This window comes from Pseudonaja textilis, chromosome 3 (genome assembly GCF_049901715.1).
Source record: "Pseudonaja textilis isolate UNSWEBS1 chromosome 3, rPseTex1.2, whole genome shotgun sequence".
Lineage (NCBI taxonomy): Eukaryota > Metazoa > Chordata > Lepidosauria > Squamata > Elapidae > Pseudonaja > Pseudonaja textilis.
In genome coordinates this window covers 177,504,032-177,526,823 of record NC_141992.1, presented here as the reverse complement: position 1 = coordinate 177,526,823, position 22,792 = coordinate 177,504,032, and the positions used below count along the sequence as shown (strand labels likewise).

General features: G+C 40.3%; 1 protein-coding gene across 1 annotated transcript in view; it reads left to right on the top strand.

Moving 5' to 3' along the window:
* Positions 1-526: 526 nt before the first annotated feature.
* Positions 527-22,792, top strand: part of NCALD (neurocalcin delta) — a 57,162-nt gene continuing 34,896 nt past the window's right edge. The window contains exon 1 of the mRNA XM_026703506.2: positions 527-767. The gene's annotated coding sequence lies outside the window, so the exon portion shown is untranslated. The remainder of the gene's footprint in view (positions 768-22,792) is intronic.

The following is a 22,792-nucleotide window of genomic DNA, read 5'->3' as shown; positions in this document are numbered from 1 at the left end:
ATTTGGTTTGTGCCGGCTGTTTTAGGAGAAGCACAGAAGCAATCATTCCACATAGCGCATCATGTCTCACTGAATAGTTGAACTGATGGATCATGACAGTTAAAATAATTAGTTAAAATATAATCCCCGAGGCTTAAATCGGGATTTTTTGGGGTGTGGGGGGGATTTTCCTAGTCCACTGACAAAAGCAGAGAAACCAACAAAAAAAGCACAGAGGAGGAGGGAAGGAAAATTACCCCGATTCGGGAATGGCTTGAGAAGAAATTAAGAAGTGGGGGTCGCCATAGAAGATTCCTGCTCCCCAGTTTACAAAACCCCAAAAGGTTTTGGGCAAGTCGGTCGTTATCTCTGAAGATCTTCATTAATGCACCGCCTCGCCTCCTTCCTCCTCTTTCAGTCCTCCCTCGCCCCCCCCCGCTCCCCCAATTTTCCACAGCTCCAGGGACCCGGGTCAGCCCCGACCGCGCGTCCAAACGTGCACACGCGAGTCTGACAAATGACCTCTCGAAATTATCTCAGAGCGCCGAGCTTCGGTTGCTACGACGACCTCTTTGGGTTCGCGGCGAGCCATGTGACAGTGACATTGACGTCAGCCGGAGGCAGGCGGTGTGGCTGGAGTCTCCGGCGGAGCCCGAGCCGTATGTGAGAAATCTGCCGCGTCCGGGGCTGCTCGCTGCCTCGCTCGCTCGCTCCTTGCCGCCGCGCTTCCTCCGCCGAGCAGCCGGAGCATGGCGCATTAGAGAAGGATTGCATTTCTGCGGGGCGAGGTAAAAGGCTGCCGGAGGGGTTGCGGTTAGGCATTTCCCCGGCTTTGGGCGCATTGCTTTGCTTTGCTTTTTTCTTTTTTCTTTTTGGCTGCTATGGAAGAGCCTCCTTTTCCCGCCCTCGCGTCGTATGGGGCTTGTTTGAGGCGCGTTACAACTTTCCCCTCCGGGGCAGAAGGCGAGTCGGGGTGTTCCTCAAGTGGGGCAGAGGCGGCGCGGCTTCCTCCGCTGAGCTGAGCGCGGGCAGCGGCGGGGAGTAAAAGTTCAGGGCGGGCGAGGGAAATGCCAGGCAGCCCCCGAGACTGGGCGGGACGCTGTCGGCGGCAGGCGTGGGAGAAAGTGTCGGGGACCGGAGTCCACGAAACGCGGCTTCTGTCTTCCTTCCCCTTCCCCTTCCCCTCCCCTTTGGCCAGGTTCGAAGAAACACCTTACTGGGTCGCCTCTTTCTTTGGGCCTCTTTCTTCTCTCCTGCTACGAGCCCTGCTGGATTCCCGGCGGATCGAAGTTGGGAGCATTGGAAGTGGCATTTTGCTTCCACAGGACTTTGGAGTTGCATCTCGGGTGGGGGGTGGTGGGGGGCTTCGAGGCTCCAGGCACGGACTCGGAAGGAAGCCCCTATTCAAGTGGAAGCGAACTTCCAAGTCTGGTTGTGGGAACCTACCGGCGTCTCTTTGCCTGCCGAGAAGAAGTGAAGCTAATACGAATTCTAGGTTTCCTGGTGTTAGCGCTACTTTAGATTACAAACAAGTCTTTCGTTTTTGCAGAGAGGTTGTAAGAACGAGAGTCAGAAACAGACTGTTCCAAATCTGAGATATGCCAATAGAATAGTTAACCAATTGTGTATTTTCAACTACCTTTCCATTCGCCCACTCCACCTGCAGCTTTCCTTTTAAACTTTTCTTCTTGGGGAAACAATGAGTTGCGGTGATGAAAAATAGGACCTCTCGTTTGAAAGATATTATTCCCACTTCAAAAATAAAAACACTACTTGCTTGCTTCCTGTATGAGGGAAACACTGATAAAAAAATAAACTGCATCTTGCATAGAATTCCAGACTCTCTGGAGTTGAAGGGCCAATACATTTAAATAAATAATGATTCATTGAGTTGTATTTGAATGAGAGAGAGCATGGATGCCTTTATATAACATTAATTAGAGTGATGTTGCTATTCCTCCTTTTGTCTAATTAGAAATGTAGGAGAATAACTGCAATATTGATATTTTGAAAGAAACAGCATGGCATTTATTTCAGATCTGCATACTGTTTTTAAAATATATCTTTGAAAATACACTTATGTAATGAGTAACAAAAATGACTTTGAAACTTACCAGGTACACTTAAAAAGGGAAGTTTGAAAAAATAGCATATAATTTGTCTTGATATGGGAGTCTTAATATGGGATAATATTTGTACATTATATGTCCACAAGAGGGAATAAATACTTTGTTTCAGTTATTGTTTGCTAATTATTTGTGTTGTATTCCTGAACCTTTTAAGCAGCTTTTCAAAAAATTAATACCTGATGATTGCTTATCAGTTAAATATTGGATCTGTCTCCTGCTTAATATATTGGCTGAGGTAAAATGAAGAACTAATCAATAAGAAATACAGTAATAGGTCTATAAATATTGCAGTCAATACTGCAATATAGTTTTTAATTATTAAAACTATAGATGCATTTATTGTCTTACAGGTGAAACAGAGCCTTTGGGAACCCCACTTTTTGTATCAATCAGTTTTAATAGGTTTGGTTTATTTTTGGAATTAGAGCCCTGATAGATTTAACCTAATGATAACATGTTTTGGGATTAATAAAACAAAAGTGCTAAAAGATGAAAAGAATCAAGCATTGACTGACATTTAAAGATAACCTGGGGGGGGGGGGGAGCTATCTAGTTGTTGTATAGATGACAGGTATGGGATGCTGTTCAGCAAAATGCTATTCTGCCCTAATTTTCTTAAACAAAACTTTTGGAGAAAAAATAATTATGCAGCTGCGATGCAAGATAACTGTTCCACTCAGCTGCATTCTTAAGTTTGTATATGTATAATCATGTAGCAACGCTGACAACACAAAATGTATTGACAATTTCTGTAATGATTCATGGGTAGCTAAAATTGTAGTCTTGCCATTTTTACTATGTCAGATAACAGAAGCAACAGTTAGCCAGTGGTGTTAAGACAGTGGTGTTAAGCAATTTCTGGATGAATGATTAGATTGATATTTTTGAAGCTGCTGCCATAGCAGTGTTGAGTGGTTGGCAGAGTTAGTCTCCTGAACATGCAATCATGTCACTTTTGCTTCTGCAGTGATTGGTACTCAATGGGTGGGGATGGAAAAGGCATCTGAACTGAGTGGCCCATCAGTGCAGGCTGTAACAAGAAGCTTTGTTCTCCAGCCAGATGCAAACATCTGGAGTTGCAAAGGATTTCTATTGGGCAAACTCCCTACAGAGTGTGACTAGGTTCAGACATCTTCTAAAGCCATGAACTATTGTTGTTGTTTTTCACTTTGATTTAGAACGGGGCATTTGGAAGCCATGGGAGAACAAGTGATCTCTTCTATGGGTTCTCTCAAAATGTTGACTTATAAACCATGATTGCCAAACCACAATAGCTGGCTCACACAACACTATACATTTGTAAAAGTGATTTTAAATTCAGGTAGTATTTTAAAAGAAGTTGTATTGCAGAGCATAGCATCAACCCCACAATAAATTTTAAGAGAGTTTCCCCAAATAATAGCCTTAGATGTTCATGGAAAATAAAAATACTACTTTTTTAAAAATTGTAATTGCTTTGTTTGTATTCTGCCCAGCTGCCTAGAATAGATAGAGGTAAGTGGGGTGTGGAATAGTAGACTTCTTGGAGTTTAGAGATTGTGACAAAGAGCCATAAGTGGGTTTTTCGTGAGCCAATTTTTGATGGAGCATCTCCTCCCACAGCAGCCATTTTGTTGAGTTCCATTTCTAGATATTTCATGTGCTCGCTACCTCAAAATGGTTAGAGCTTTGCTGTACTTAGTTAGAAGTATTACATTTTTCTTCTTCACCTGTGTGGATAAATTGCTGTAGGCAATATCAAGAAAGTTACATTTGATGAAGAAAAGTGAGCTATTTAAAAAAGGATTCATGCTTTTTCCCAAATTGCATCTTTCCTTCCAAACCCCCAAGCCATGAAATGAAAATGGAACCTCTGGAGACCACTTGTAAAGCCAGGATTTGATTTAGAAATTAACCCTGTCAGTAATAATACTGCAATACATATTAGTGAATGCACACTTGACCATACATTCTGAATCTTTAGGGATCTCAGGTGGAAAAATGTTACTGGAGAACTGAGTTTCTTTGCTGTTTTTACTTGTTCCAGCATTTCAGTAAGATTGCATTCTTGCTGCAGACTGAAGCAGTTATACATTCATATCACACCTGAGGAGGAGAATATATATTAGGAAAACCAGCATATCGAATGCACAGGTTATTTGCTTATGACAAAATGACAGGCCTGCCTGTAGTATTCCAGAAAATACAAGTGCCTTTCTACCATTTAGAGATCATGCTGGCAGTGGAATCTCAGGTCATCCACTTGTGTGATGAGCAAGAAGAAGACTCAAGTTGACAGGGGATGCCATTATTACACACCTTGACATTGCCATACAGCCTTTGTGCCAGGGGATGCTTCTCAGAGCTACCAGGTTTTTAGCAGAACACACAGAAAAAGAATGTGAGTCTGTACAAGTAATACTCATGTACTCATTGGAGTGCAAGAACCATTTTGTGCAGGATTTTTGCATCAAAGCAAATTTTCTTTGACATAACCAGGATAGGAAGGGGACCCAAAGGTGCTTTTTTCAAGAGGCAACTGGACTTCCTGGTTTTTTCTTTGAAGATGTTTTGCTTCTCATCCGGGGGAGGGATATGACATCATCTATCTCCAATTTACAACACAGTCCTTTCAATAGTTCCAAGAAGGTTCTACACCAATTTGCACCACTCAGGTAACCCTGATGATACAGATGACCTTAACAACCCTCTAAAAGAATGCAAATGTCCAGCTGACTGAAAGAAGTATAAATCCTTCCATTCCCCACCATTCAGTCAGAACTGAAGAAGCTTCTTGGATGAGAAGCAAGAAGTCTTCAAAGAAAAACCAGAAAGTCCAGTTGCCTCTTGATAAAAAGCACCTTTGGGATAACCATGACCTGGATGACTGAGAATCTCCATAGACAGAATAAGAAGAAGAGTTTTTTAGCGACCATAAGAGCAAAACCAAAACGTTTAGGAAGCTGCTGAAAAGGGAAGGAACAACACCCACCTTGTCAGGGTTAGTAATGTCAGTTAAGAAAAAAAAAAGGAAGCACCTCGTATTTACACTGTAAATATTACAGTTTTCTAATTGGTTGGTCACTTTAATAGTCTTGGATATCTGGGTCATTTGCTGTTCTCCCTATTCCAAGATCCAATTATGAATGCCAGGACCGAAGGAAATGCAAGCAGAGTTCTCCCAAGTACGGTGGTTTAAATCTGAACCACTTCCACAAATAATTATCAGGAGCTCTTTGCGGACCAATAGTCTGATCCTTTTCTGAATGAAACAGGTTTTTTTCCTTTGCTTTGTCCTCCCTGCAACTTGGGTGACAGCTGACAGGATACAGCTCATACATCCTAGTGAAAGCAGCACCCTTGTGTATCTGACAGCCTTACTCCATCCTCTGGAACTGAGTAATTGTAAAAAATGAGGGTCATTCTTTCTATTCTTGAAGCAAACTGAGCTATGTCCGGAACACTGCTCTAGAGAGGTGAGAATTAGATTCTGTGACATATTACAATAATACATAAGGGAGTGGAGGCTAAAACATATAAAGAACGGTTGCTGAAATTGGGTACGTCTAGTTTAATGGGAAAAAAAAGACTAGGGGTGACATGATAGCAGTGTTCCAATATCTCAGAGGTTGCCTTGAGTTATGACTGTAATGGAGCCTACCCTTTAACGTTGTAAGTCATAACTGTCGTAAAATATGACCAACCCACTCATTGTTCGCTATGGGTGCATTTTTGCTTGAAGCTGGAAATAAACGTTGGTTTTCAGTAAAACCATAGTAAAATGCAGTCATGTGACTGGAATACTGCAAGTGGCTGTAAATGCGCCCAAATTCTGGTCACATGACTGCAAGGATATGAAAACCATTGGAACTTTGGATCTGTGTCATAAATCCCTTTTTTTCAGATAGTAGTAACTTCAGATGGTTGCTTAACTAAACAGTTGTAAGTTGAAAACGACCTGTATTTTTATTTTGCTTGTTTAATGTTTTATATTTCTTTTTTTCAAATAAAAACTTTTTAAAGACAAAAATAAAGATATTAAATAAAAAAGAGAAAAAATGACATTGTCCTCTTTTCATTCATGGCAAATTTAAAGAATCACATTTTCCTGAATATAAAGTGGTACAGTTGGTTGGACTTTGTTTTGTGGATACTGCATGTTTCTTTACTTGCTATATGTTTGCTAAGAGGGGGTTTGTATGTTTCCTGAAGCATACTAGAAATAAGTTGTGGTTATTTCAGTATTTATTTAGTGGCAGGGATGCCATAGATACCATCTTATTATATGGCTTTAACAGAATTAGTGTTGACCCAACTTCTGATGTTGCTGCTGAAGGTATCCTGGGGGAAGTTGAATGAAAGGACCACAACATTTTTCCATTCTGCAATGTAGTTTCATTAGCAACTTTGTGGTCTAGATTATACTTGAGAAGTTAGCAAACATTTGCAGGAGAAAAAAGAAAACGTATATCTATACTGTAATAGTCTAGTCCCTAATAAATATTTATTTATTTGTATCCCGCCTTTATTATTTTTACAAATAAGGAGGGAAACATATCCAGTAAAACTTCTTCCTCCTATTTGCTCCACAACAACCCTTTGAGATGGGTTGGACTGAGAGTGCGTGACTGACCCAAAGTCACCCAGTTGGCTTTCAGGGCTAAGATGGGACTTGAACTCACAGTCTCCTGCTTTCTAGGCTGGTGACTTAACTACTAGAGGGTCAAACTGACTCTCCTATATTGGAATAAACGTCAATATTCCACATATCATCACAGTGTTGTACTGGTAGTAAACAACAGAGGATATCTTTAAAAAACAACAAAACAAAATAAAGTTTTTAATGTTAAATGCAGACATGTTTAACCTAAATATGAAGAAAATAAATAACACACATATCTAACACACAAAGGAAAGAAATTTTGAAGGTCATTTTCCAGGATTTTGACTTCTATTTTAATTCAAGATCTTTCTTGAGAAAGCTTCCTTTGGGAAATGCTATATCCCATAGTTCTTGAACCTTAGTTTCTAATTATATTTCCATAACATTTTTATGACTAATGCGCAAATATGGAGCCAAGAATAATTTAAACATCTTAAAATAATCAATATTAGGCAACTTCTGAGATTTTGAGCATATTCTAGGATTAAAACCGTACAGTCCAAACATGCAATGAGAAACATGTTATCTTAGTAAAGTTTTGAGCAAGTTACATATATATACACATCTAAATAGAATAGAATACTTTATTGGCCATGTGTGATTGGACATCCAAGGAATTTGTCTTTGTGGAAATACTCTCAGTGTACATAATAGAAAAGATACATTTGTCAGGAGACGAGAATCAAGGTACAACACTTAATGATAGTCATAGGGTACAATAAAGTTACAGTCATGCAGTCACTAGTGGGAGGGGATGGGTGATAAGGAGTGATGACAAGATTAACAGTAATAGTAGTACAGACTTTGTAAATAGTTGAACAGTGTTGAGGGAATTACTTGTTTAGCAGAGTGATGGCTTTCGGGAAAAAACTGTTCTTGTGTCTAGTAGTTCTGGTGTGTAATGCTCTATAGCGTCGTTTTGAAGGAAGGAGTTGAAACAGTTTATGTCCGCGATGTGAGGGGTCTGTAAATATGGGATACATATATCATGTTTGTTGCTAACATATCTAAAGTCATTGGAAAACAATGCTTTAAGTAAGTGCTGAAAGATGTTAAAACCCTATGATGCAACCAATGTGGGTATATCAGGTGCTATTCCATTTTTGCTTTTGTTGTTGTTGTGTTTTGTTCCTGGACTTGGTCAGTAGCTTATTGAAATCCAGTATGAACAATAACGCTGATTGAAAAGGGCAAACAAACTTCCCAAACAGCAAATGTGTAGTCTTCATTGAGTTTCAGGTTTAGAAAAGCTCAGCGAAATCTTCTGGGAATGTTTAAAATAGCATTTGTTCTTGGCTAAAGAAACATTAGTGAACTTTTAAGCATAATAACTCTTGCAGGTGTTGAAGAATCAAGTAGCTGTCTTTAAGAGTTGCCTGTTTTTTATTTTTACTTTTTTTAAAGTTGGAATGTGAAAGAAAACAAAATTAACTATCATTACATTGTATAATTTAATTGGATGTAACAGATAACAGATGGATATTTAGGTCATTAGGATTTTTTTTTAAACTACAAAGGCTGTGGCATGAAAAGAATTTATGAAGCTAATTTTAGAATAGAATTCTTTATTATTTTATTTTAGCAGGATTTTAGTTTTGGGGTTTTTTAAAAAAATGTTTTAGACATTTCAGATGATATCAAGGAATTGTTCTTGTTCAAAAAGAAATTTTTACTAGGAAGTCTTGTCAGATAAAATATTCAAGCAGTTCCATGCTATTGGAAAAAAATTAAGCCGTGCTGCTAACACAAGTCTCATTTATGACTTTGAACTGCAATTTCCTTTTACGCACCATGTTAACATTAGTAGAGCTAAATAGTTTAATTAGAGTAATTGGTGAAGTTAAGATGCTACTTCAAACAACTACTCTAACTTTGGGAATTCCGAATTCTGAATTTTATTACAGTGATAGACCAGAGACCAAATCAAATAAAAACACTCAATAAATATACAATGAAAAATTATAGAATAAAATAATAAATAACAGATAAAATCTGTGATAAAATCCAGTCTGTCAATTATACATGGTCTAACTATACTAAAATCACAATCCATAAACTGGCCCATAGTTACTTCTAAAAGGGTAAGTGCAAAGGATTTGCCACATTTGTTGTATAAAATAGCTATGGTGCGTTTGATGCCTGTTTCTAACGAATCAGAAACTTCAAACAACTATTCCAAATTTGGAAAGTTATTAAAAATAATGTTGGCCTTGCTAATCAATTCTCACTGATATTTGCTCTGTCCACTCTAAGTTCAGTGTTTTCTTTTGAGTGAGAAGCATTTGGAATTTTTTATTCTTTATGCAACTGACTTAAGTCCCATTCAAAAAACTTTGCAATTTCTTCCAAAACAGCTGATTTTGATTTATGAAATTGGCTTGATTTCATTCTATGGTAATTGATCACACAAATATATTCATTATATTTTATTTCAGATATTTCAAATTGACCATTGCCTCTAAGAGTTCCTTTCATTCATTGCAGAATAATCTCTTCATTTAGGTTTGCAATTTATTTATTGTTTTAAAAGAAAGATGCATCAATAAAGCAGCGGAACAGCGATTACAAACCTTCAACACAGCTCCCAGGGACACGGTGCAGCTGTGCCTTCAAGAGAGCGGGCTTCTGTTCTTCTGCCATGCAGGGAATCATCCCATAATCCAGGGAGACTATAAGTAAGGGAGAAGCCATAGGCCCTCCCCTGCAGCTTTCCCTGAGCGAATTTGGCCAGCGCAATCGTAAAGATCGAAACGGAGATAACAGTGCATCACAGCTGATTGTAAACAATGCGGTTTCCTTTCTACTGCCGATTTCGCTGCTCGGGGCATTTTTTTCTGCCTATAGAGCGAGGATCAGCCATCGCAGGCTGCAATTGTGTGAGGGCCCAATTTGGATCATCTCCTCAGAGCACCTGGCGAGCAGCCATCTTAAGTGGCCACACTCATCAACGGCCTACCTCCATGCCACAGCAGGCCGTAATCAAGGCCTCTACATAGGCAGCACATAGTGAGAGTCACTCCCAGCACCTCCTGTGCTTGTCCATACCAACGATGGAGGAGGATAGAATTCAACAGAGCTTTCAGGCCTGGACAGCCAGGGTCTTCAAACAATCAAGAGGAAGAAAAGTTAGCGCAAAGGTAGGTAGAGGCCAGCTGCAACAGGCCTCCCAACCATCTTACCCTCCGATTGTTCAGTCAGTACTTCCAGGGAGGTGGATGAAACACTCCAGCCCCTTTTTGACAATGGGGGGGGGGTGTCCCAAGCCCGGTCTCCAGAGCCAGTTGAAGAACAATTCGGGCCTCTAGACCTAAAAAGATCAGGCCCCAATTTTTAAACAAGCCTCTTGGGACCTCTCTTCAGCTTGGCCCTCCATGGCCCAAGGTGTTCTCGACCTAAACTCGAGGCTTCCTTCACCCCCGCTACAGGCCTTTGCCCCTCAGATCCATCATTTAGTGGCAGACCCAACTACATCCAAGATGTAGTCTCCATTGCCATCAGATAGGGCCTAGCAGAAGGGCTGCTATGAATTTTTCAACCCTCAAACAGGGCCCAGCCCCACTTTGCTGGCCTGCTACAAGCCAGATCCCCCAGAGGGGACTGCTTCACCCACAGGAGCCCAAGGCCCCTTCTGCTCAATCAGAATGGGGAGGGCGTTAGAGCAGGGAGATTATACAGAACCATCAGAACGTAGCCACTCTCCTGCTTCTGAACGGGAGGAGGGAGAAATCTGGGACCCCAACCTCTCTGAGGAAAAGGAAGATCTACTACCCGTCGGCTTTTTGTTGTCCCCAAGGCCTGGGTGGGGTGGTGAGTATTCTCAACCTAACATTTCTGAATGCGTTTATCCCATTCAGGCACGTTAAAATACAGATGCTACATTCTATTCTAGAGAGTGTTTGGGAGGGCTATCTCCTCTCTTCCAACTGAGCTTACGACCCATCGACAGCTCCTCAGGTTCTGTTAAAATGGGGGACACTACCAATACAGGACCTTGCCCCTTGGACTTTCTTCAGCCCCCAGATCATTTACTAAACTGGTGGCAGCCTGGCCAGCCCTTATTAGGGCAATCCCAGTAAGAGTCCAGTGTTGCCTGGATGATATACTGGTCCAGTCATCTTCCCCATCTAGGGCAGTAGAAGATTTGGATATCACCATTCAAGTTTTCCAAGAGCATGGCTTCTCTTTCAAAGAGGCCAAAACAGCCACTTTACTCCCACCAATTCCTTACTCCATCTGGGAGCTGTATTAGATACTTTTTCCTGCAAGGTGTCCTTGTCCCAGGAATGTCAGGAGAGTATCAGTTAATTGGCCATATAAAATCTAACCCTAGAGTGCCCCTGGCTATGCTTTCCAAGCTCCTGGGGAAAATGATATCATGCATTAATATAGTGCCCTGGGCTAGATTCCATGCCATGTCGCTCCAATGGTTTCTTCCACCTTATCAGAAGACAGGTAGGAGTTGTTCCTTTTTCAGGTCAGATTAACTCCGTTGGTCCTTAAATCTTTTTGATGGGGGTCATCTGAAGTGTTTTCCACGGGACTCTTGTTCAAGGAATCGGACAGGTTAGTGCTGACCATGGATGCCAGTCTGTATGGCTGGGGAGCCCACCTTCAATCCAGGGTGGTCCAGGGACCATGGTCCCAGGCAAATTTGGCCCATAATATTAATTGGCTAGAGCTTCGAGCGGTCCATTTGGCCCTGACACAATTAGTGGATGCTGTCTCAGATAGGGACATCCTGATCTTGCTTGACAAGGTGTCAACCAAGGCGCATTTTAACCGCCAAGGCGGGACATATTCAGAACCCCTGATGTTAGAGGCAGATCAACTCTGCATATGGGCAGTGAGACACCAGGTATTGCTCAGAGCTGAGCTTATTGCAGCCGGGGCCAATGTTGAAACTGACTGGCTTAGCAGAGCCACCACTGACCAGGCAGAGTGGCGTTTGCACCCCGATTTATTTCAGGAGCTGTTGGAGCGCTTCGGATTGCCAGGAGTGGATCTCTTTGCTTCTCAGGACAACACACAACTCCCGAGGTTCTACTCCAGGTGTGCGGTTCCGGGGGTGGAGGGAATGAATGCTTTACGTAGCCCTTGGCCACGGGAACTCCTGTATGCCTTTCCTCTTCTGCCCCTGATTCCAGGGGTCTTCTGGAAACACTGGGCAAAAGAGCAGAACTTATACTTGTAGCCCTCACTGGCCCAGGAGGCCATGGTTCGCAGACTTAGTAAACCGTTTCATCTCCAGTCCTGGGAGGATTCTGGTAGATAGAGTGTCGCTCAGACAGGGGCCAATATTGCTTCCAGAGTCCCAGTAGCTTCAGTTGGCCATCTAGAGATTGAGGGGGGATCCCTGATCTGGAACTATCATTCCTCTAGAGTAATAAGAACTAGCCAAGCCTCCAGGGAACCCTCCACCAACTGCATCTATGATGCAACCTGGAAGGCTTTCAGCAATTGGTGTTATAAGTATGACATTGCCCCTTCCGGGGCCTTAATTGCCAGATGCTGGACTTCCTCCAAGAGAGCCTAGTCAAGGGACTTTCACCTAACACTCTGTGGAGGCAGGTTGCAGCCTTGTCCTCTGTTCTACCCTTGTGGGGAGTGGAATCTTTGTCTAGACATCCCATGGTCCGCAGGTTTCTGAAGGGTACTACAAACCTGAGGCCTCCAGTGGTCATCGAGATCCCACATAGGACTTCTTTAAAGTACTGCAGTCGCCGACTAAGGCCCCATTCGAACCACTGAGGTCAATTCCCTTGCAGTTTTTGTCTTGTAAGGTGGCATTTCTGGTAGCGATTACCCCTTCTAGAAGGATTTCGGTCCTGGCAGCCTTGTCTGTCAGGAAAGACATCTAGACCCTACCTTTTGTACCTAAGATTAATACTGGGTTCCTCCGATCCCAACACATAGTGTTACCTGATTTCTGTCCCCTTCTGCTCCACGACTTAGAGTGCAAGTGGCACACCCTAGATGTTAGCAGAGTGCTTAGAATTTACATCAGACGTCCCTCTACATTTAGCAAAACTGAGGCCATGTTTGTGTCCTTTCACCTTCCCATTGGGGGCAACAAAGCCTCTCCTCCCACCTTGAGTAGGTGGATCACAGCATGCATCGCACAGGCCTTCTAACCAGAGCCCTTCCAATACCCCAGGGCCTAACGGCACACTCTGCTAGGAGTGCCTCGACTTCAGCTGCCTGGGCCACCCAGACAACCCTAGTGGAGATTTGCAGAGCGGCTACGTGGACCTCCCCGTCCCTGTTCATCAGACATTACCGTTTGGACTCCTATGCCTCGAGGAGTGCGGCTTTTGGCAGACAGATGCTTCATTGAGTGGTTCCAACTTTAGAGAGACTTGCCGGATGAGGACCCTCCCGTGGATATGCAGGCTTTGGTATGTCCCATCCTGGGCTCTCGCAGCAGCATTTAGGAGAATGGGCATTGGTAAATTTACCTGAGAACGCCCTTTCTATAGATGCTGCTACAGAGCCCAGCCCCTCCCTTATTTCGTCCGGACCATGGTAAGATGTGTTAATGTTAATGTTAAAGATTCTGTTTGGCTTTCAGTGACACTTCCTACAGTCTGTCAAGTACCTTCGCCAAAGCTGGGGGGAAACTCCCACAGGCAGTCCTTTTTATACAAGACAGACGCAGCTTGATGATGTCATCAGGAGGAGTCTAACCCATCCTGGGCTCTCTAGCAGCATCTATAGAAAGGGCGTTCTCAGGTAAATTTACCAACGCCCATTCCCAGAGCAATTGTCATAGGAAGCGGGAGACCAACTTGGCTCCCTCATCAGCTAAAACAGGAAGCTGTTGGAGAAAATATATTTTGCTCCCTTTGCCAGATGTAAATCAGTTATTGATCATACTCCTAATGCTACAGCTTGGAACAACAGTACACATTTGTTCTGTTCATCGGTCATGTTCATCGGTCATTATGGGTAATCCTTGACTTAAAGCCATTCATTTAGTGACATTCAAAGTTACGATAGTGCTGAAGAAATGACTCATGGCCAGTCCTTGCACTTATGACCATCACAGAGTCTCTGTGGTCACATGATCCAAAATCAGGCCCTTGGCAACTGGTATGGCTTTCTCATGATGACGATGTCCCGAGATCATATGACTGCCATTTGCAACTTTCCCAACTGGCTTCTGACGACAAAGTCAGTGGGGGAAACTGAATTCACTTAATGACCACATGTTTCACTTCACTGTGCAGTGATTCATTTAATGACTATGGCAAAAAAGGCTGTAAAATTGGGACTGACTTAACAATTATCTTGTTTGGCAACAGACCTTCCAGTCCCAATTGTGGTCATAAATCAAGGACTACCTGCATCAATTCTGGTACATCTGCTAACCAAAGGAGCAAGACACACAAATGACTTTTCATGGAAAATCAGTCAGAAATGCTTGTTCATCCAGCTTACTACTCACTAGGATTGTGCAGATTTTTGCAAGGATTCTTCACTTTGACAATGGTTAGTGAAACCTTCCTCAAAGCTTCTTCATGGAGCAACATGGTCACCTCACTTCCTGGAATGAAAAGCAGCATTGCTTTACTCTGCTCTCCCTCAACAGCCTTCTCCAGCATTAGGTGACCCAAAGTTCTCCTCTGCGGCTTTGGAAACTGAAAGAGGAGGTGTTCCATATATTACTTAGAAAATTCAAAAACTCTATGTTTATTTTTGTAAAGAGTGGAAAATGGAAAGAGGAGGCTGCTGAACAAAACTCTTAATCACCTCTTCTGAGACTCCCCTGGGCTTCTGCACAGAGAAAACTCTGTAACAGTGTTTTTTTTCAAGCTTGGCAGCTTTCCGATCGGTGGGTTCCCAGCTCCCAGAATCCCCCAGCCAGCTTGTTGACAGGGGAATTCTGGGAGTTGAAGTCATCCATATGAAAGCTGCCAAGCTTGAAAAATACTGCTCTATTAGTTTTATAGAGAGGAAGAGGAAACAGGCGACAGAGGGGATGCGGATGTACTCTTTTTAAAAAGTACATCACACATTGTACTTTCTAGAGAGATGGGTCACCTTGCTTAAAGCTCACAATTTTTTGATGTTGATAACCAATCTTTTTCCCATCTCATTTTTCCAAGATAAAAATGCAGTGAATAGATAAATAATTTCCCCATTGACCCAGATATAAACACAACTGAATAACAGTCCCAAAATCTCATCTGAGATTTCCAGAATCTCAGAATTACTGGTTTTTCACATGGGTTACCATGAGATTTTGGAGACTTTTGGTAAGATTTTATTGAGAATACACATATTTGTTAAGATTCTGCTGTCTTTCAATTCAGGAGAAGAGCAAGATGAAGGTGGAATTTTTTAATGAATCGTGGTGCCTGTTGAGGCTGCATTGCTGGTTTCTATTACAGCAATAGTTTTAAAATTGAAATATAGTAGTGTATTCAATTGCTTAATTAATACAATATTGAAAATATTAACTTTATGTCAGCTATAACTTTTTCCTTTCTTGCCTCTTTTTTGTTTCTTTTTTTGGGGTGTCTTTACCATTTTCTTTTCCTTTTCTTAAAAATGTTCAATAAAAAACATACAGACCTTCTCTAATGCAATTATGACAATTATCCCTAAAATTGGCTCTTAAGGGTTACAGAGAACATTTTTTAATGGTAAACAGATCCTTAAAATACTATTTTGCTATGTTGTTAAACATTTCATTGAGAGAAAAATGGTGCTTTATCTTACAGTATGAAAGGGAGAAAACAATGTGCTTTTCAGTATATTAAATCATTGTGGGATTCTTCAGAGATACCTGAGTATAGGTAACAAATCTATAAAAAGACTGATAGTTTGTATGATCTCTGCTTTGGAATTTATAATGTGCTTTTCTTAGATGTCCCCAGACAAACATTTTCATAGCCTACTGGATCAACTTTTCTTGTGTTTGATAAAATTCTGTAACATTGACTGATTTGCTTCATTGGTCTCTTAGACTTATTGTACATTACAAATTTTTATCAACTCTTTTTTAAGACAGCTTGGGAGAGAATGAAATTACAAAAGCAATTAAAATCTGAGTCAAACCATCCAGCAATAACCATTCTTCTGGGTGATGGGCAATTTCAGCTTCCTTCTTGCTCTGCAGTGTTCTGTTTTTCTGTTTTTTTTCTGCGAGTTCTACCTAGTCCATTGCATTGATTAAAAAAAATCCATTTACTGTGCACTCACGTAGAGTTGGATTATAATCCTGTAAATAGAATTCACTTCTGAGTAAATATGTACAGGACTAAATTTTTAATATAGTAAAGAGATCAATGCATTTTAACTCATGCTCCGTGTTGATAGTGTTTCTCCAAAATCAATATTTTTGTCCATAGCCATATATAACATACTGGTATATTCACATAAGTGGGTAGTGAAATTGGCAAATTATGGGCTCATCTAACCCACATTTCTCCTTTTTTTATTGGAAGGGTCCATTTTAGTCCATCATGTCTAATTCCCTGCTCATCCTGGAATCCAAAGTGACGCATTCTCAGCAAAACATCATATAAGATAGATTTACAAACACTGGAAAGAAATACTGACTTGACTTAAATATAAGAAAACAAGGCAATTTGGGCTGGTTTGAACAAAGCTTTGTAAGTGCAATTGTAATTAAATTTTGAAATTCATTCCCACAAGATGTGGTGATGGTTACCAGGTTGCTTGCTGCAAAAAAAGGCTTCCTTGTAGAGTGACTGAATACTATGAAAACAGCTGTCCCAGAATTGCTTTTTCAAAGAGGCAGCTGGACTTTCTGGTTTTTCTTTGAAGCTCTGTTCAGAGCTGAAGAAGCTTCTTGGATGAGAAGTGAAATGTCTTAAAAAAAAAAAACCCTCAGAAAATCCAGTTGCCTCTTGAAAAAGCACCTTTGGGACAACCATGACCTGGTTGACTGAGAACCTCCATATTCATTTAGCTCTGAAAATAGCTATAGGACTACATGGAGAAGGGGTCTGATTTAGCAGAGTGCTTGCTGCTTAAATTCTTGTATCACACAGTGGCTAATCAGATGCATCCAAGAATTTAAAAACATGGACAAGAGGAGGATAGTTTTCAGTTATAATTCTCCAAAAGATGGCATTTCAAATGTATATATGATTCAGAAGGTTATGTCTGGTCAGTGTCTAATAACCACTGATAAATCCCCTTCTCCATGAATTTGTCTGGTTCTCATTTAAAACCATCTGAATTGGTGGGCGTGTCACCCCATTGGATGGCAATGAATTCCATAGTTTTATCTTGGCTTTAAGAACAAAATCTTTGTTACTTAGAAAGCTCCCATTATTGAGAAACTATAAAACGTTTCTTTCTTTCTTTCTTTCTAACTATTGGGGAAGGAATGGAAAGGACATAATAATAGTTCTAAATTTGTAATTTAAATGAAACAATAGGAAATCGTTAGAAAATTACCCTTGACAAAATCAGATAAAGTTGCTTATCAAGTTTAGGGGAATAGTAGGTTACAACTTAATTGAAAGGAGGCAGAAAAATGAAAAGATTGGGAACAGCATGTACTAAAACTGAAAAGCAGAGTAACTGACATTGTTTTATTGCAATTTATCATTGTCATATATTTCCAGATCTCCCCCCAAAAAAAAAAAAAAATCTCTGTAGTTACTTCTAAGAAAGAGGCATTGGTAGCAGGGACAAAATGTCATTAGTATTTTTTTTTTTAAGTTGAGATTCAGGTCTTTTCAAATATACTAAAAACATAAAGTCTGCCTTACATTGAACTCAACTCTTTTTAACTTTATGGACACATCTGTGCAGGAGTGTAGAAGCGGTTTTTCACTGAGTTCTTCTAAAATGCTTGTTTGACTTCTCAGTTTAGCTTATAGCTGTAATCTGGGATCTGTTCCCCACTTCCTGGTGCCCTCCAGAGCTGTTTTATTAAGCCTCTGAATGTATAGTAGCAGTTATTCTGGATGCAGAACTAATAAGATCTCTACTTCTATATCGCCTAGCAACTGGCTGGAAGCATAGAAATTTATACCGTAGCGTGCCTCTTGTGTGATTCAAGAAAAACAACTTTACACATCCTGCTTTATGATACTGTATATGATACTGAATATATCACTCATAGTTTCTGAATAAGCTGCTTCTGTTCCGCCTCAAACCCTTCCCGACCTCTTCTTCCACAGCACAGCTTTGAAACCGTTGAACCTGAATGCTGAAAAACCATCTGCCCGCTACTAAGTGGAAAGTTTGAAGAAGCTGATCAGATAGAGAAAATGATTTTGACAAGGGGACAGATAAGAAAGAAAGTGAGAAACACAGACGTAAGAAAACAGAATGGAGATGTGATGAGAATGTTAAGAGGTAGAAATCAAAGTTTCTTTGCATTTTGAGAGAGAAAACAACAGGAGAAGGCTTTAATTGCTAAAAGCTGTAGATGTCACAGAAGATCATACTTGTGCCTAGCTTTTTCCTGATGCATTTGTCTTTCGGTGTCCATATTTGTATAAAAGGAAAATTCTTAAAATAATAACATGTACTTCTTATATGCTGAAAAAAGGAATGTTGTCTATCTGTGTTCTCAACCTTTCTGGCTTTGTGGATGGGGCCGGGGGGAATGAGAGGATGGTTCTGCATGAATGGCAGGTGTGTGCACATGCACACACAACTCCATTTGCATTCGCTGCTCGAGAAACTGGAGCTGTGCATGCTTGCCCGCTGCTTCCATGGCCCTGGGGCTGGGGACCCCTGTTGTATATGATCTCAATGTTTAGGGGGAACATTAGGGTGTGATTAAAATACAGGACTGGGTTATGTCAGCCAGGTTTTCCAATCTACCGGCATCCTTTCCGAAAGGTGCTTTTTTCCAAAAGGCAACTGTACTTGGGTTTTTTTTTTCTCTCCTTGCTTCTTATCCAAGTTCTAACTTTAGTTCTTCATCCAAGAAACTTCTTCAGTTTTAACTGACTGGTGGGGAATTCCTTATCAGTCAGAATTGAAGACGTTTTTTGGATGAGAAGCGAAATGTTTTCAAAGGGGAAAAAAAAAATCCAGTTGCCTTTTGGAAAAAAAAAACACCTTTGGGACAACCATGACCCGGATGATTGAAAATCTCCATAGAACTGCATCCTTTCCGTGCATCCTTGTGTATGTTTTGAAGAACACAGAGATGCGGTGAAATGTAGCTCATCCCTGTAGTAAAGATAAAGTTTTCCTTGTTCAGTCATGTCCAACTCCAGGGAGTCATCGTTGGCCGAAGACATTTTCCGTGGTTCATGTGGCCAGCATGGCTATATGCCAAAGGTGCACAGTATGCTATTACCTTCCCACTGAATTGGTACCAATTAATTTACTTGCATTTGCATGCTTTCAAACTGCTAGATGGGCAGCAGCCGGGGCAGGACCTCAAATCTTTCCAGCTGACAAGTTCAGGGTCTTTAACTGCTGAGCCATCACATCCCTCTCCCCTGTAGCAGTATAGAAATTCTAATGTTAAAGACAAATCAAATTAAAAGGGAAGAGAGAAAAATGTATCACAGATGTCAGAAAGACAATACATACTATTGTGTAATACTTATCAAACAGAACACAATAGAGGTGATATAGATATGAAACTGGAGAAACTCAAAATAACATCTACTTCAGCACCTCTACAGACCTTATAAGGTTTTCTCAGCATCCATCGAAAGAACGGGTTCTGAATTCCATCTTTCTTGAATTGAAACAATAACTTCAATTATTAAAACATTGTAAATCCAAGCAGAGTAGGAAGCATAATAGTTGGAAGAACAAACTGTAATGGACAGATCAAGATCGCCATTACTATAAAATCTTTGCCTATTTGGGATTGAAATTCAAGCCTCATTTAAACTGGGGTGAAAAGTCAATTAGGAAAAGTTTCAGAGTATTCCTCCTTTAAAATCACCCAGTGCAATTAAAACGATCTGTGTGGATCATTGTTTCCTTTTTGGATAATTGAGATGAACTGGCTGTAATATCAGTATTGATTTGAATGATCTAAATTGAGCCAATTAGATTCATCTAATTTGTATAGTTAAAATGCATGTGCAAAATACATCTGAATTGTTACTTTAGTTCATCTCAGTTACTACCCAGGACACAAAAGCAATCCAGAAATCGCATTGCATAGTTTTGAAGCAATAAAAGTATTTGGATACAATACAACCAATGACCAGGTATTCCTCAATTTATAACAACACACTTAGCGATCTTTCAAAGTTATGATGGATTTCCTGGGGTACCTACAACCAAGTCCTGAATTTTCAGTGGCTGTCCCTCCCCATAATTATATGACCCTGTGTTGGATGCTTCGTAATCGTCCTGTATTTATGACTGTTTGCAACATCCCAGAGTCACATGATTGCATTTTACAACAGTGTGGCCAACAAGTGGCATTTGCTTCTGGTTATCAGCAAAACTGCATCATAGTTGATTCACTTAATGATTGTGGTGTTCGCTTTATGGCCACGAATATTTGCTTAATGATCATCATAAAAAGATTGGATGACCTGATTTATAATATCACAATTTCTTTGTTTGTTTTATACCACTTTTATTATTTTTACAAATAAGGCAGCGAAAACATTCAACATAGCTTCCTCGTCCCCCACAACAACAACAACCCTGTGAGCTGAGAGAGAGTGACTCACCCAAAGTCATCCAGCTGGTTTTCATAGCTAAGGCAAACATTTTTTTCCTGCCGTAAAGCGAAGCCAACCTTAGGAAGCCTTGATGATGAGCTTACAGTGAGATAAGATGTCCCAACACTGGATATTTTGAGGTGGTCACTTGTGAGTTATTCTCAATTGGACAGTGACATGGGGCAAAGCATGTGGGTTGGAGGTAGGGGTTCATTCATTTTTGCCTGTAGACATTTGCATTCCCCTTACTAGGAAACTAGCTAAGCTTAGCTTTGCATAGCTAAGATAGGACTAGAACTCACGGTCTCCTGCTTTCTAGCCTGGTGCCTAGACCAAAATGGCTCTCATGGCAAGTCTCCATTGTAATTGTAAGTTGAGGACGGCCTGTAATATTAATGAGATTTTGTCAATTATATTATTGATACAAGCAGGTGGAAGATTTCAGTTATAACAGCAAAGTCAAGACTCAGGTTGACCGAACGGAGGCTCACTGTGGAACAGATCATGAACATGAATTCATGTGCAAGTTCCAAATGAAAATGAAAAAATAAATCCATCCAGCTTCCATAATATGATTTTGAGCCATCTTCAAAGAGAATATCATGATTTAGTTTGAAATCCGGATTCTAATTGATTAATAACTGGAGGTACAGTGGAATTAAATGGGAGAAATTGAGCCTGGAAAATAGTTGTGATACATTCAGTAAAAATCCTGTTTCAGAAGTATACAATTTATTCCATTAATACTACTTTAAATCAGAGATTTATATAGCTTAAGAGATGAAGGAGAAAATAAATTGTTCCTTCTCTGAGGAGTTAACTGTAACTTGTCGGGTATCTGCCATGCATGCGTGGGGGCATGGAGGTACATGGGACATGTGCACGCATGTGTAGAGGCAAATGGTGCATGGGGGGGATTGCATACGCAGGGGTGGGGTGGTTGCTCATGCATTGCATTATGGGTGCAGGCATTGTGCGCATACACGCACTTTGAACACGTGACGATGAAAAGGTTAGCCATAATTGATCTCGGTTATCTTTGTAACCCTTTCCACTTATTTCTAATATCTCTATGTTCTTTAACCAATTGGCTTACTTTCTTTGCATCCTTGCTAACATTCTGAAACAAATCTTAGAACATAGGACTTATATAGATACTGTATTTACAATTCTTCTGAAAGATTTGTCCTACCTGTTTGATAGTGCTTTATAACATTCTCTGAGCAGTTTACAAATATAAGCATATTGCCCCAACAATCCTCATTTTACTGACCTTGAAAGGATGGAAGGCTGAGTCAACCTTGAGCCAGTCAGGATCGAATTCCTGACTGTGGGCAGAGTTAGCTTGTAGTACAGCATTCTAACCACTGCGATACCATGGCTTCTTGTATCAGTTTAGACATAGCTATAGGCTGCTCATTTTCTTCAGTGAAAATAAGTACGTAAAATTGATCCATCCTTATTTTTCATCTCTTTATTTTTCTTTAATATTTTCATAGATAAATTAGATTTTTTATGCCATAAAAGTAATGAAAACAAACTGGCACAATATAGGATGCCTGTTCAGTAATACTATACTGAGTTGAAAATTCACTGCAGCTACTTAAGATAAAATTTTGGATTCTTTATACAATGAAAAGGGTAGACAATGTTTCAGATCTAAATTTGTGATTCTCCGCTGGCTCTTCTTTGGCTGGCTAATAGCTATTATTTCTTCCTCCTAAAAGCTGCAGGTTATTTATCTAGTGAGGGCCTCTGAAGAAGACTTTTGGCAAATTTCAAATATTTTGAAGCTTAGTAAGCAAAATCCTATCTTTTTTTCCTCCTCCAAATAAAAGGAGCAGGGAAATTTTTATTGTCTGTTATCTGGCTGATGAAATGAACTGCTTATTTAAATCTAAAATGAAAAAGTTTGAAGAGAAGAAGGACTTTTAAAATCATTAAATATTCTATTCAAGGAAATCTGTGAGAAAAGAATTTCAGTGTCTTTTATAGTTAGGAGGTTTAAATTCTAATTATTTCAAGCATTATGCTTTCTGCTATTGAAGTCAGTAGGATTCGGGGGGATTAAAATTGGATTCTGACTATTGCTTTAATGTACTTAGCTGAGGGATTACTTGGATTGATCCTGAGGTTAGTCCTAAAGCTGCTTTGGTTACTGATAGCTGGCTGAATTCACATCTGAAACCTGATTTGTTGGCATCCAGTTATTAAAAGCTTAACTTATAAGAATAAAGCATATAAAGAAAATAGAATGAAAAAAGAAGACAGAATAAAAACAATGTTTAAATACATTTCTAGGATTGGATGGATATTGTTGAAATTAGACAACTCTGCAAGAGAGTCTTCATACTGAAACTCTGAAAGCTGACCTGTAGATGGGTTGTTGTTTTTGCAAATTTGAT